At 31.4% G+C, this 13,286-nt stretch overlaps 1 protein-coding gene across 1 annotated transcript in view; it reads left to right on the top strand.

Annotated features, from left to right (window-relative positions):
- Positions 1-13,286, top strand: part of Sox15 (Sox box 15 transcription factor) — a 358,404-nt gene that overhangs the window by 329,458 nt on the left and 15,660 nt on the right. The gene's annotated exons all lie outside the window — the stretch shown is intronic.

Below are 13,286 nucleotides of genomic sequence, written 5' to 3'. Positions count from 1 at the left end.
TCAACTTGGTGAAACTGACTTCGATTGTAATGAAGTTTTTGAAACCTTAGAAACTTTCATATGTCACTTATATGGAACAGGACTGACGAGAACAATTCCAAAAAGAAAAGTAAACGATGTCAAAGTTTCACTATTTAACCGGCAGTATAAGTTGCATGATGTGAACGAGCCTTAAAAAAAAACTAAAAAATTTCGATGCTTCAAGCTTACCACCATGTCAAGATGAATTACACCAACATCTACTGCGAGCTCATTATATTTCAAATATTTGGACAAATGCTCATAAAAAAGTACCAACAGAATTGATTGTTGAAGAACATGGTTGGGAGTTTGAAGATGAAACATATAAATTCAAATGATTTAGTGGACCTCAGATGCCAGAATCAGTTCGAGAAGTAGTGATTGAAAATAAAGCAGATAATGAATGTGATATTATTGAAAGTGAAAGTGACGAAGATGATGAATGTGATGACATCAATGAGAGTGAGAAAAATGACGAAATTTTTAAAGTATTTCTAAATTTTTTTTCTTATCAGAAAAATCGTTTGAAAATTTTTGGAAAAAAATCATGGTATAACTGATAGAAAATCGAAAGGATTCTACAAATTAGATTTTACCTCAAAAAATTACGAAAATTTTCATTTACGGAAATTTTTTTGGAAAATTTTGAGGAAAACTCTACTTGACGCTTTTCAGAATAGTAACAGAAGTGAGCATACAAATGTTCAAATCAATCGGTATAAAAATATCATGATAAAATCAGTTTGAAAATTGTTACCGATACCTAAAATGCGCAGGCAAGTGATACATTTGACCCCGTTTTATGGCTCTCTGTACCAACCCAGCTGTCCGCCCTTTTATATTTAGAGTTTTTAGGGGCTAAATAATGAGCCATGAAAATGGCGGACATATTACTTATCGTTAATTTTTCCCCAAAAAATTGCAACCTCACCCCTGTCCGCCACCCCTTATGTATCCACTCGCGCGTCCGCCCTTTGGGATTTCGTCTAGTTATACCAAGATCTTACTCTGGGCAAATGTTCAGAGCCATATTATCGATCGTTAATTTTTCCGAAAAAAATGACAACTTCATCCCTGTATAGCCACCCCCTGTACCACGAGGGGCGTCCGCCTGTAAGGCAAAATCTTAACCCAGTTACAATGAATATATTATTCCAATAGAGAAATGTCATATTACTGATCAGTTCAAAATTTCGGCTCTATCTCTCCGACTATTAGGCAAGCTCCTCTTTCCTTTAAAGGAGACGGATAGTTGAACGATATTTTATACAATGTCTATCACCGGGTATGGATTTATTTTTGTCCAAGTTTTATATTGGTCCACTATTTCAAATGCAGTTCAAAGAGACATATATTAAATTGTATGTTCCGTTTTAAATTGGTTCAATCTGTATATATATATATATATATATATATATATATATATATATATACATATATATATATATACATATATATATATATATATATATATATATATATACATATATATATATATACATATATATATATATATATATATATATATATATATATATATATATATATATATATATATATATATATATATATAAGAAATACGGGATATTCGTGACTGTCGATATAAACAAAACCACCAGCTTATTAGGACTGCAGTCAGAAGGTTGGCCGAGATGTTAAAGAAACACTCTTTTGACTTTTTGTCAAGCTTTCGGAATTGTTTTATTCTTTTTTCAAGACACTGTAATATAGATGAAATGTGTAAATGTTTACAAAATATCACATATTGTCAGTGCAACTTACTAGTAGTTCAGATTATTTACTTTGACACTCAACATTAAAAACACAGATATAAAATATAATAATGGACAATACATTCTAAAAATTTTTGGTCAGGATTGTAAAACTTTGTTCATTTCATGACATCTTTTGATAGTGTGTTTTAACTCTAATACATAGAGAACAGAAAAAAAAACAATGTGATTAAAATGTAATTAGTTGTTCTGGATATTGTATTATTGTGTTGTATATTGTGTTATTTATTTTCAAGAGACAAGAGGCCCATATTGGGTAGATTTTTATTTTTAATTATTAAACTATTAAACCTAAGTTTTACAATCCTGACCAAAAATTTTTAGAATGTATTTGTCCATTATTATATTTTATATCTGTGTTGTTAATGTTGAGTGTCAAAGTTTATTTTAAATAATCTCAACTACTTGTAAGTTGTACTGACAATATGTGATATTTTGTAAACATTTACACATTTTTTTATCTATATTACAGCGTCTTGAAAAAGGAATAAAACAATTCCGAAAGCTTGACAAAAAGTGCTTTCTCTTTGCACATATTCCAATCTAGAATAATCATTTTGCTTTAATACCAGTTAAGCTTTATTTATATTTTTAGATATTTACCATTCAAGCGTTATTTTTTTACCACTACCTATTCTGCCAAAAAACCTGAATCGAATGGAACATTTTTAAAACATGCAGTCGATATATATAAGCCATTATATCTAATTCATTCAATGACTAAGGTCTGACAAGCCCGTTGGGGGTATACATTTAATACCTTAAGCTCTACATGACGTCTTCGTATTTTGGTAGCCAGCAAGATATCACACCTTAAAAGATTTACTGTAAGTCGGGGGTGTAGTGGAAAGATTAAATCAATGTAATAACTTTCGTAAATTATATATTTTAATATTATTAAAGATGTTAAAATGGCATAAGTGAAGTAATCAGATACTTTACAATTAATATACAGGGTGTCAGCAAACCCTCTGCATAAAAAATACAAATTTTAAAACTTAATTTAGTCGATCTAATGTAAATCGCCTAATCGAAAAATGTTTCCTAATAGAACATCGGATTCCAATACGTGATTCAACTACGATTTTATCCCTTATGCCATTTTGTTTACTAAAAACAAAAGCAAACGGAAATTTAGAATTGAATCGGTTTTTTTTGAAAATCCAATTTTCCTAATTTGTCGCAACTTTTCCAAGGTCAAATTTTTTGTTTTAACGACCTGGCGTTATCCCTTTTTTTACAGATTCCTTATCGTGAAAACTAACAGCTTCCAAGTGGCATGAAGGAGAAAATAACTCACATTGACTTAAAACATTACTTATTTAGGTTATAATTATTAACATCCTTAGGCCACCAGTAGCCCTTATGCTAAAATTTTTTAAAATAAAATCAATACTTCTCTGTCGAGAAAATCGTCGCATCACATGCGATTTTATTTATAAAAGAGAATTCATTTTCACGCAGATTTCCCTAGGAAAGTCCTCTGTTTTCACATATTTTACTCTCCTTGATTTAATTTTTCAGTACTCTCAAAAACATAAAGAGATAAAATGGTGGCTGAACTTCTATTGAAATCCGACAGTGTATAGACTATATAGCTAGACCTTATTAGCGATGGCGTCCTAACATCGATTTAATTCAAATATCTTTAAAACGGTTACTTGTAAGTGATCCAATTTTATACATTTATTAAGTAGAATATACCCAATCATTTTATGTATACGTTTTTTTTAATTTGTCATAAGCGGCTCGTTTAGGAGGGGTCTTTTGTTTATAACTTTTTTTCTTTCAAAATTTCATCAGTTTGACGTAACATTTAGTAAATTTTAATTTTTACATAATAATACTCTTATCTTATCTTATACACAAAACGAAAACAGGAGTGGAGCGAACACATTAGTAGAATGGCAGAGGATAGGTTAGTACGAATAATATGATATAAGCCACCAAACGGACGAAAAAGTATTGGCAGACCAAGAAAAAGATGGTGCGATAATTTAAATAATTTAGGAGACTAATATTGAAAAAAAAACAGGCTTTAAAGCCTACATACAAGAAGGAACATGAAGAAAAAAATACTCTTATCTGAAGTGGCTATGATGTATAATTCAGTTGATTCCATTTCATGATCCAATTTTAATATTAGGTAGCTCTCCAAATTGAATTAACAGTCTACTTGTTAAGCCTGGAATATAGAGGCAAAGAGTGGTAAAACGTTCAACGATTGTTTGTTGAGACCTTTGTTTGATCTGTCGTCATACGACACATCAATTTTTTAATTTCTGTTCTTTAAACTCTTTTTTAAGTTTTAGAAAACTGACTTAGTTCTGTTTTTTGATAACCGTAACTCAACGTTGTGTAGTTTTTAATCTGTATGGTTTATAAATTAAGCTATTTTCTTCACTTTCGTTATATTCTTGCTGCATACCTTTTGTAAGGTAAACCATGTGCAAATTGGATATTCGTATATTTAAATAATTTTGTAGATGAACTGATGATGTGTGTAAATTTAATCCACGAAACGTCTTCAATAAAAATATGAGGTAGCTGATATCCTTTTTTTTTTATTCTGCAGGATCACTCGAAGAGTGGTGGGTTTTTCGTTCAAAAGTTGGAGAAAAAAAGACAAAGAAGTTGGCTACTTTATCTATTTATTGAAGACGTTTCGCTCTATAATCAGAGAGCATCATCAGTCCATCTAAAAAGCACAATATGAAAAACCAAACAATGCCAAACATCAAGTCAATATAAATTCAATATAAAGTGGACCTGAATTTTGCTCCCATTTGCCGGGTATCTCCTGTTAGCATTGGAAGCTTTTGTGGTAACTTCATTACACCTTTTATAATATTACTAATTAAACTCTTAATCTATTCAATATTGTTACCTAAAGTAAAAATTAAATTAAATTAATATTAAACTGTTGGAAGTGTGATCTTACGATCTTGTTAGTTCACGGCAAATACTTTTATATAGTTTTTTAAATTACATGTACAAAAACCACATGGTCTTTTGCTGTGCTATGTTTAAATTAAATTGTAAACTGTATCTAGTTTCAATTTATTATTTATACAACTAATTATTGATGTCCATTATCTTAAGCTTCTTTACATTTTATACCATTGACTGCTACATGTCTTTTTGAGGTAACACATTTATATTGACTTGTCTATGGATGTTTGGTTTTTCATATTACGCTTTTTAGATGAACTGATGATGCTTTCTGATTAGAGAGCGAAAAGTCTTCAATAAATAGATGAAGTAGCCAACTTCTTTGTCTTTTTTCTCCAACTTTTCTCCACCACGCTTCGAGTGATATATATATATATATATATATATATATATATATATATATATATATATATATATATATATATATATATATAAAACTTAGAGCTAAGATTAATATTATTATAAAAATTAATATTAAACTCACCAGTCTTCCGGGTTGAACCGCGTCGATATCCATTTTGCCGAGCTTTCGACATCCTCTCTGATGTCTTCTTCAGGGCTTCCTTCCTTCCAGGTCTAAGAATATTAATCTTAGCTCTAAGTTTAATATATATATATATATATATATATATATATATATATATATATATATATATATATATATTGCAGTCCAATTATAAAGCTTTATTATTTTAAATTTATTTTTCATAAAGATGTAATATATTTATACTTTTAAATTAATTTTTTATACAAACACTAAGTATTCTAGTTTTTTTATATACATTTGTTTATTAACTTTAAGACATTTATGTTACAGATGATGTACATACATAAAGATGTATAAGCTTAAAAATAATTTTTATCCGGGAGGGTCACCTACTCTGAAATATAATATTTAATTTAAGTATCCTTCTGAATTATTTGAATATTTATCGGTTCCTCTCAGTAGGATTCAATCTGACTACAAATTTTAAACACCCACCCATGTAAACGGCTTGTTTGAATAATTTTAAAGGTCCGACGTGGATTATTTTTATGAATTTTAAAAGCAATAGACAGACCAAAAAGGCGTTGAGTTTAAAGTCTGAGAATAAAAATAAGCATCATGCGTTGAAGCCATTCAAAAATAAATTAAGGTAATTTTTGCAAATATTTAGTTGCCATTGTTACACATACTCTACTGTAATTCGGGATGATGCTATAATCTTCCTTTTCTTTAGGTGCCGTATCCGTATTCAGTCGTTGGTCATCATCATGTTTACAATTTCCTGAAACCGTTCTCTATCGACTGCTGCGCGAAATAATTCTTCTACTGTGGTAGCATACCATTGCTATCATATTATATCATATTACGCAGCCACAAAAGTTTCTTTCAAACAATATATCTCTTTCCCTCTACTTTTCCTTGTATTATAAGGCAAAGTAGGCGGTATTTGGGTCCCTCTAATTGTATGGCCAAAGTGTTCTCTTTGTCTTCTCTTGATAATGCTTGTGAGCAAGCGTTCTGAATTCATCACATCTTAAGAACATCTTCATTGGAAGTGTGCGAAACCCATGATATTTTTGGGATCCGTCGATAGCGCCACAATTCGAATGCTTCTAATTTGTTAAACATTGTGGTCTTTAATGTCCATGTCTCACAAGTATATATTAGGATATACTACACATAACATTTCAGGACCTTATTGTAAATATGTATCGACAGGTTTCTGTTACGTAAACTGGTTTTCAGGTCAAAAAAGCCTTATTTGTTATTTCGATCCCGGGTATTATCTTTTTATCATAATCACAATTTACATTTAACCTGCTGCCAAGGTATTTAAAATGATTGACGCGTTCTATCTCCTCTCCATTAAGTGAAAGAAAACCTTGATCTATATTAATCTTTCCAACATTAAAAATGTTAAATTTAAGATCTGTCCGATAACTTGCTTCACTGACTAGATTTACTAATACGTGGAGATCTTGTAAATTTTCTGAAGGAACGGCTGTATCATCAGAGTATCTGATGTTTTTGATTACTTCTCCACCTAGTCTTACTCTCTCTTGTCTGTCGTCTAAAGCCTGCCTAAAGATTTCTTTAGAGTATAGATTAAAAATATTGAGTGACAAAACACAACCCTGTCGTACTCCTCATTTGATAGGTAGTTTTTCAGTTTGACTATCTTCAATTTTGATAGAGCCTACTTGATTGTAATATAAGTATTTTAACAGTATTTTAACAGTATTATATCGTTGCGGTTAAGTCCTGCTGCACGCAGGCAATTGAAAACTGTATCGTATTGTAGTCAGTCAAATGCCTTCTCGATGAAACAAACATAAACGTTTTTTCGGAACTTATGTGTGGGTAATTCAATTGATTAGTCTAAAATCGCTGAATTTGGTGGGGCTGCTTTCCTTTGGTAATGTTATAAACAGTAACCCCAACCAATCATCTGGTATCATTCCGTCAATGTAAATATTGTTAAGAAAGTGATTAAGTAGGTAATGTTTTCCTCGTCCAAATGTTTAAGTACCTCAACCGGGAATTTGATCTGGTCCAGGTGCTTTATTATTTTTGGCTTGCTGCAATGCTTTTTTGCCCGTAACCATTGATGTTTCGTGTTTCTTTGTTATTTTTATCACTTCTTCTATTTGATGGTAGAATTTTTCAATTTTCTGCACATCTACGTCAGCAGTGCGAGCATAAACTTGGATTATATTTATATTTACAAATTTTCCGCTTCGCTTTGATCCACAACCCAGATTTTCTAAACATACGTAGTGGTTGGTCTTACTATTGTGCGGCAAATTCTAAGTTTTGTTTCTTTGATAGGATCTTAAATAGAAAAGATTTATTATGATTTTACATTTTAAAATATCTTTTATTGGTCACTCTACAAGTGACTTTATCACTTATTTATTTCTCTTCACTTGTTTCTTTTTGTCTTATCCTACTGTAAAGTTTATTGTTACTAGGAGAATTTGTCAGAGGAGCAATATGTCCCTCTTACTTTTTTAACTTTTTTTTTCTTTATTAACCGCATCAACTACTTGAAGTTATTAGCGGGAGGACATAATATACAATTAATTAAATTACAAGCAGTCAGGATTTGTACAATTGTACATTACAATTAAGTGGGTAGGTTTGTAGTACAATACTTGAGTTAAGATTAATTTTACAATATGGTGTTATTAGTAACTAAAGTAAAACCTGTTTATATATTAATATAAATATTATATATTAATATAAGTAAATTATACTCATTAACAATTTGTTTAAAATATTAATATCCTTTAGATAATTAAAGAGGTTTTTCGGATTACAATTATCTCCTAAAACATCCTTGATATTTCCAGGTATTGAATGTTTGTTTCTTTCATTAATAAATTTGGGACAATCTACTAAAATATGTGTATGGATATATTATAGTTACAAAGATCACGTACAGGGGGATTTAATTTGGCGATAATATAACCATGAGTTAGTTTGCTGTGTCCTATACGCAATCGATTCATTTTAACGAATACCCGTCGGTCAACGTTTATTTCACACCATGAATGTGTTGTAGGCTTAATAGTGTTTAGAAATGATTTTGATTGTTGCCATTTATTTGGCACATACATGGCACAATTTAGATATGCTCGGTTCACTTTTTTTAATAGACTGTCTTTTGTATTAAGCTCTTCCGGAAATGACAGCTTACTTTGTTCCGGACACGCGTAGAATTATTTCGTAGACTCAAATTTCGAAAGAGTCGATCTTACTTTTATCAATTTGTTTCAGAGTCTCTGTTTTAACCCCGTATATAGCAATGGGAAAATAAGAACATTAACCAACTTAGGCTAAGTCTTCCTTGTCATTGTTCGGTCTTTCCATATGTTAATTAATTATCAGTTACGGCTCGGACCACTGCTAGTCTAAGCTTGATTTCTAAGGAGCTATGGCTGTTGGTAATTATTGTAAAGCAATATGGTATACTAATCTGTCTACGTCTTCAAAATTCGCCAGTTGACGTATATATGGTAGATTATTTATTTGAGTAATAAATAATATATATTTAAATATAAAGTCCATTTAAGCAATATTATACTGGTTCATGCTTTTAAACTTAAAAAAAAGGTTAAGTATTTTGTTCAATGGATAAACGATGTCATAATAATAATATTATTAAAACTCATGAATCTTATTCAAAGTATGTGTGTCACCATTTTGAATGACAAACAGTGCCAATCATAAAAAATATGAAACAAATTTAACTCTTAAAGCACAATCGACAGATCTAAAGCTGATTCTTAACTTTCCACTAAATGAACTAATCAAATTACCTACTTTATAGGTTACCTACTTTACTTTAACAATAATTACATAAAAAATTCAAGACACATATACTCAAACTCATCTTCTTCTTAGAGTGTCATATCCTTACGGAACGTCGGCGACTACCATGCTTATAATATTTTTATACTGATCTCGGTCTTGCGCTACGTGTAGCAATTGGTCCGCTGTCAAACCTGTCCACTGCCGCAAATTCCTCAACCAAGAGAGTTTTTTCCGTCCTATCCATTTCATTCCTTCGATTTTACCGTTGAGAATTAGCCGAAGGAACTCATATCTTGGTCCTCTGATTATATGTCTAAGATATTCTAGTTTACGCCTCTTAATAATATTTAATAGAGTTCGTTGATGTCCCATTCTTCGAAGAACTTCTTCGTTTCTGGTTCTGCTAGTTCATGGAATTGTTAGTATCCTTCGATACAACCACATCTCAAACGCCTCGATTTTATTCATGATATCGGCGTTTAAAGTCCAAGTTTCACATCCATACAAAAGTACAGACCACACGTAACATCTTGTAAACTTTTCACGGATTTCCAAATTTAATGAGTTATTGGATAATAGAGGCTTGAATTTTTGAAATGAGTTTCTTGCCTGTTCAATTCTACATCGAATTTCGAAGGATGGATCCAGATTTTGGGTAATCCAACATCCAAGGTATTTGAATCTCTGAACTCTCTGCAGCGGTTGTTGGTTTAATATCAGTTGGGTTGCGCCGATATCCACTTTAATGGTCACCATGTATTTAGTTTTATCGATATTTATCGACAGTCCCCAATTTGTGCATTCCATGTCAACTCTATTGATTAGCTCCTGCAGATCGTCGATGTTTTCAGCTAGAATCACAGTATCGTCGGCGTACCGTATATTGTTAATTATTTCTCCTCCTATGATAATTCCTTTTTGATCTTTTAAAGCTTCCCTAAATAGATTCTCAGAATACACGTTAAAGAGGGTGGGAGACAGTACACAGCCCTGTCTTACGCCTCGTTCAATACTGATTGGCTTTGATTCTCTGTTGTTGGTATTAATAATGGCTGTTTGGTTCCAGTAAAGGTTGGCAATAAGTTTGATGTCTTTCTCATCTAGTTGGATGCTCTGCAAGGCGGTAATGCTCAAACTCATAATATTATTCAATAGGGCAAATTTAAAAAAGTTGACATATATTTAAAAAAGTGTTCGTCAACGGAAACCGATTATTAAAAATAGATATATATATATATATATATATATATATATATATATATATATATATATATATATATATATATATATATATCTTTTAAAAATATACTTAACATTTCAACCAATATTTTTCATATTTTTTAACACTAAGTATAATCAAATAAAACAATTTTATTTATCTACTTGACATTATCTATGTAATTCTTTGTAACATTATGATAACAATATTTTAACTTCTCTTCTATCTTCGTTATATTTATCTCAGAGTATTTACTTAAGTTATGTGTGGAGATTACCTCGTTAGTTTACTAATTCTTAATCAGACTTAACAACAAATAGTTCTTGAGACAAAACGATGTCTTAACAAGTTATTCATATTAATAATTTACAAATTTTATGAAGTTCCTACTTTTATAGATTTTTCTGCTTGTACATTTGAAAATATCTATTCTTATTCATAGTATCTACTTCTTTCTGTTTATTGAAAATTAGAAACGAAATTTTCACTCATTTTTTATCCACTTTAATATAATTGCTTTAATATATTATTATAATTCGTATTTTACTACAGTATGTTTTCTCTTTTTTGACGAGAATTTAAAATATTAGAGCATAGTTAATTCTTAACACGTTAACCGCCAGGAGTTTTTTTTCATGCACTTTTTAGCCATCTATTACTCACTGCGACATAATATAAACAAACAATAATTCACACAGTTCTTCAGATCTCTTGGAAACAAATTCTTGGCAGGCGGAGACTACAACGCTAAATATACATACTGGGGATCTGTACTTATTTCTCCAAAAGAAAGACAACTTTATATGCGTATAAAAGACAACAATCTTAAAAACATATCTACGAGTGAACCTACCTACTGACCCACCGTCAGAAATAAAATACCAGATCCTGTAGATTTGGTGTCCACCTTGGGTTTAGCAAACAAACACTTGGGGGCTTCTTCTTGTTATGATCTGTCTTCTGACGATTCTCGTGTTTTAATAGAAGTAAGTTCAGAAATCCTTGGCATAACAACATCTGCTACATTAACTATCAAATCCATAAACTGGGAACAATTAAAAGAATTACTAACTGGAATTGACATTGCCACAGAATACATTAACCAATTTATATAAGAAGCCACCTGGAAATCAAGAAATGGAAAATCAAGAAAAAACCACCCTACTCATGAACAAATCAATAAAATCAAACAAAAAATTATTAAGAAACGAATATTAAGACGTAGATGGCAACTGACGAGAGCACCATAATACAAGATAAATCTGAATAGAGCTGCAGCACAGTTAAAAGCGTTATTAAATAACCACAAAAATAATGGTATACATTCTTATCTCTCACACCTCTAGGAATATTCAAAACGATCGAAAATATCTACCAAAACAACAGAATAAAAGTAAAAGTAGAAGAAGAACTAACCGACCCTATTAAAGCTGGCAATGGGATAAGACAGGGAGATTCCCTGTGTCCTCTATTGTTCAACCTGATTATGGATGAAATAATAAAAAAAGTAAGAACTAAAAAAGGATACCAAATGAGAGAAAAACAACTTAAAATAATCTGCTATGCAGACGACGCAATACTACTCTCTCAAAGTGAAGATGATTTACAACGTATGCTGCACCAATTTAATATAACCGCCAGAAAATTTAACATGTTAATTTCCCCAACAAAGACAAAATGCATGGTTATAACAGCAAATTTACTAAGATGTAAACTGGAGCTGGCAGGTCAGATAATAGAACAAGTGATGGAGTTTAAATATCTAGGCATCACATTATCTACCTACGGAAAGCTCGAAACCGAAGTGGAAGATCCAGTGAATAGAGCAAACAGAGCCGCAGGCTGCCTAAACGAAACAATATGGAGAAATAAAAATATCGGGAAAGAAACGAAAGGCAGAATTTACAAAACAGTCATCAGACCAATAATGACATACGCGGCAGAAACAAGACCTGACACAGAGAGAACAAAAAGTATGTTAGAAACAGCAGAGATGAAAACACTTAGAAAAATTGATGGTAAGACACTATAGGGCAGAGCTAGAAGTACAGATATACGACATAGATGCAAGGTGGAGAACATCAAAAACTGGGTAAGAAATAGAAGAGTAGAATGGAACGATCATATAAGCCGAATGACAACAAATAGAGTAGTAAAGACGGCAAGAGAAGGTTCCCCAATAGGAAGACGATCAGTAGGAAGACCACGCAAACGATGGAATGACAACTTACTGGAGGCACATTGAAAAACAGACAGAGTCATGTCTATATAAAAAGAAGAAGAAGAAGAAGATTCTTATCTCAGACATCTTTCGCCCACAGAAGCTACCGAGTATTCACCCTGGAAAGCAACCAGGTAAATAGAACGTCCTCAATGCTCCAACAATGGGAGACTCAAGAAATCTCTCTACTTATCCCATTGCCAACTTCAATAGGGTTAGCTAATTCTTCTTCTACTTTTAGAAAAAATTGAGGAAATTGTCAAAAAAATTACCAACGTTTACGCTGTTAAAATTTACAGCCCTTGCGAGACTTCTCACTTCTAGTACTCTTATTGATAAGGGGGAGTTGGTCTTCATGAAATTGGAAAACCAATTCCTTGATGCCATTTTCATAACGTGCCACTGTTCTGCTGCATTTAACTTTTTCTTAATGCAAAATTGGTATGACAGAAAACGAACTTCGTAAGAAAAAACGTAATACTTTGTTATATGAATTGTAACCAACGTTAGAATTCTTAATGCCGCTTTTAATTTTTTTATTATATCTGTGCAGGGTTACATGACAACTTTTAAAATGCCTTAGACTATTTTAATATAGTTTTCTAAGGATTACTCTTAGTTTTTCAATTAAGCAAATTCCATTCGTGTATCATTTTGTATGGGGACAATTGTAACAGGTTACAATCATCTCCCATCAGAGTGTTACAAATGTTCTCGTTCTTAATTTTGTCAGAAAACAATATTTTTACAAGAAAGCTTTGTAACATTTACAGAATA

The sequence above is a fragment of the Diabrotica undecimpunctata genome, chromosome 8 (assembly GCF_040954645.1).
Source record: "Diabrotica undecimpunctata isolate CICGRU chromosome 8, icDiaUnde3, whole genome shotgun sequence".
NCBI classification, from domain to species: domain Eukaryota; kingdom Metazoa; phylum Arthropoda; class Insecta; order Coleoptera; family Chrysomelidae; genus Diabrotica; species Diabrotica undecimpunctata.
This window is presented reverse-complemented; position numbering and strand designations above follow the sequence as displayed.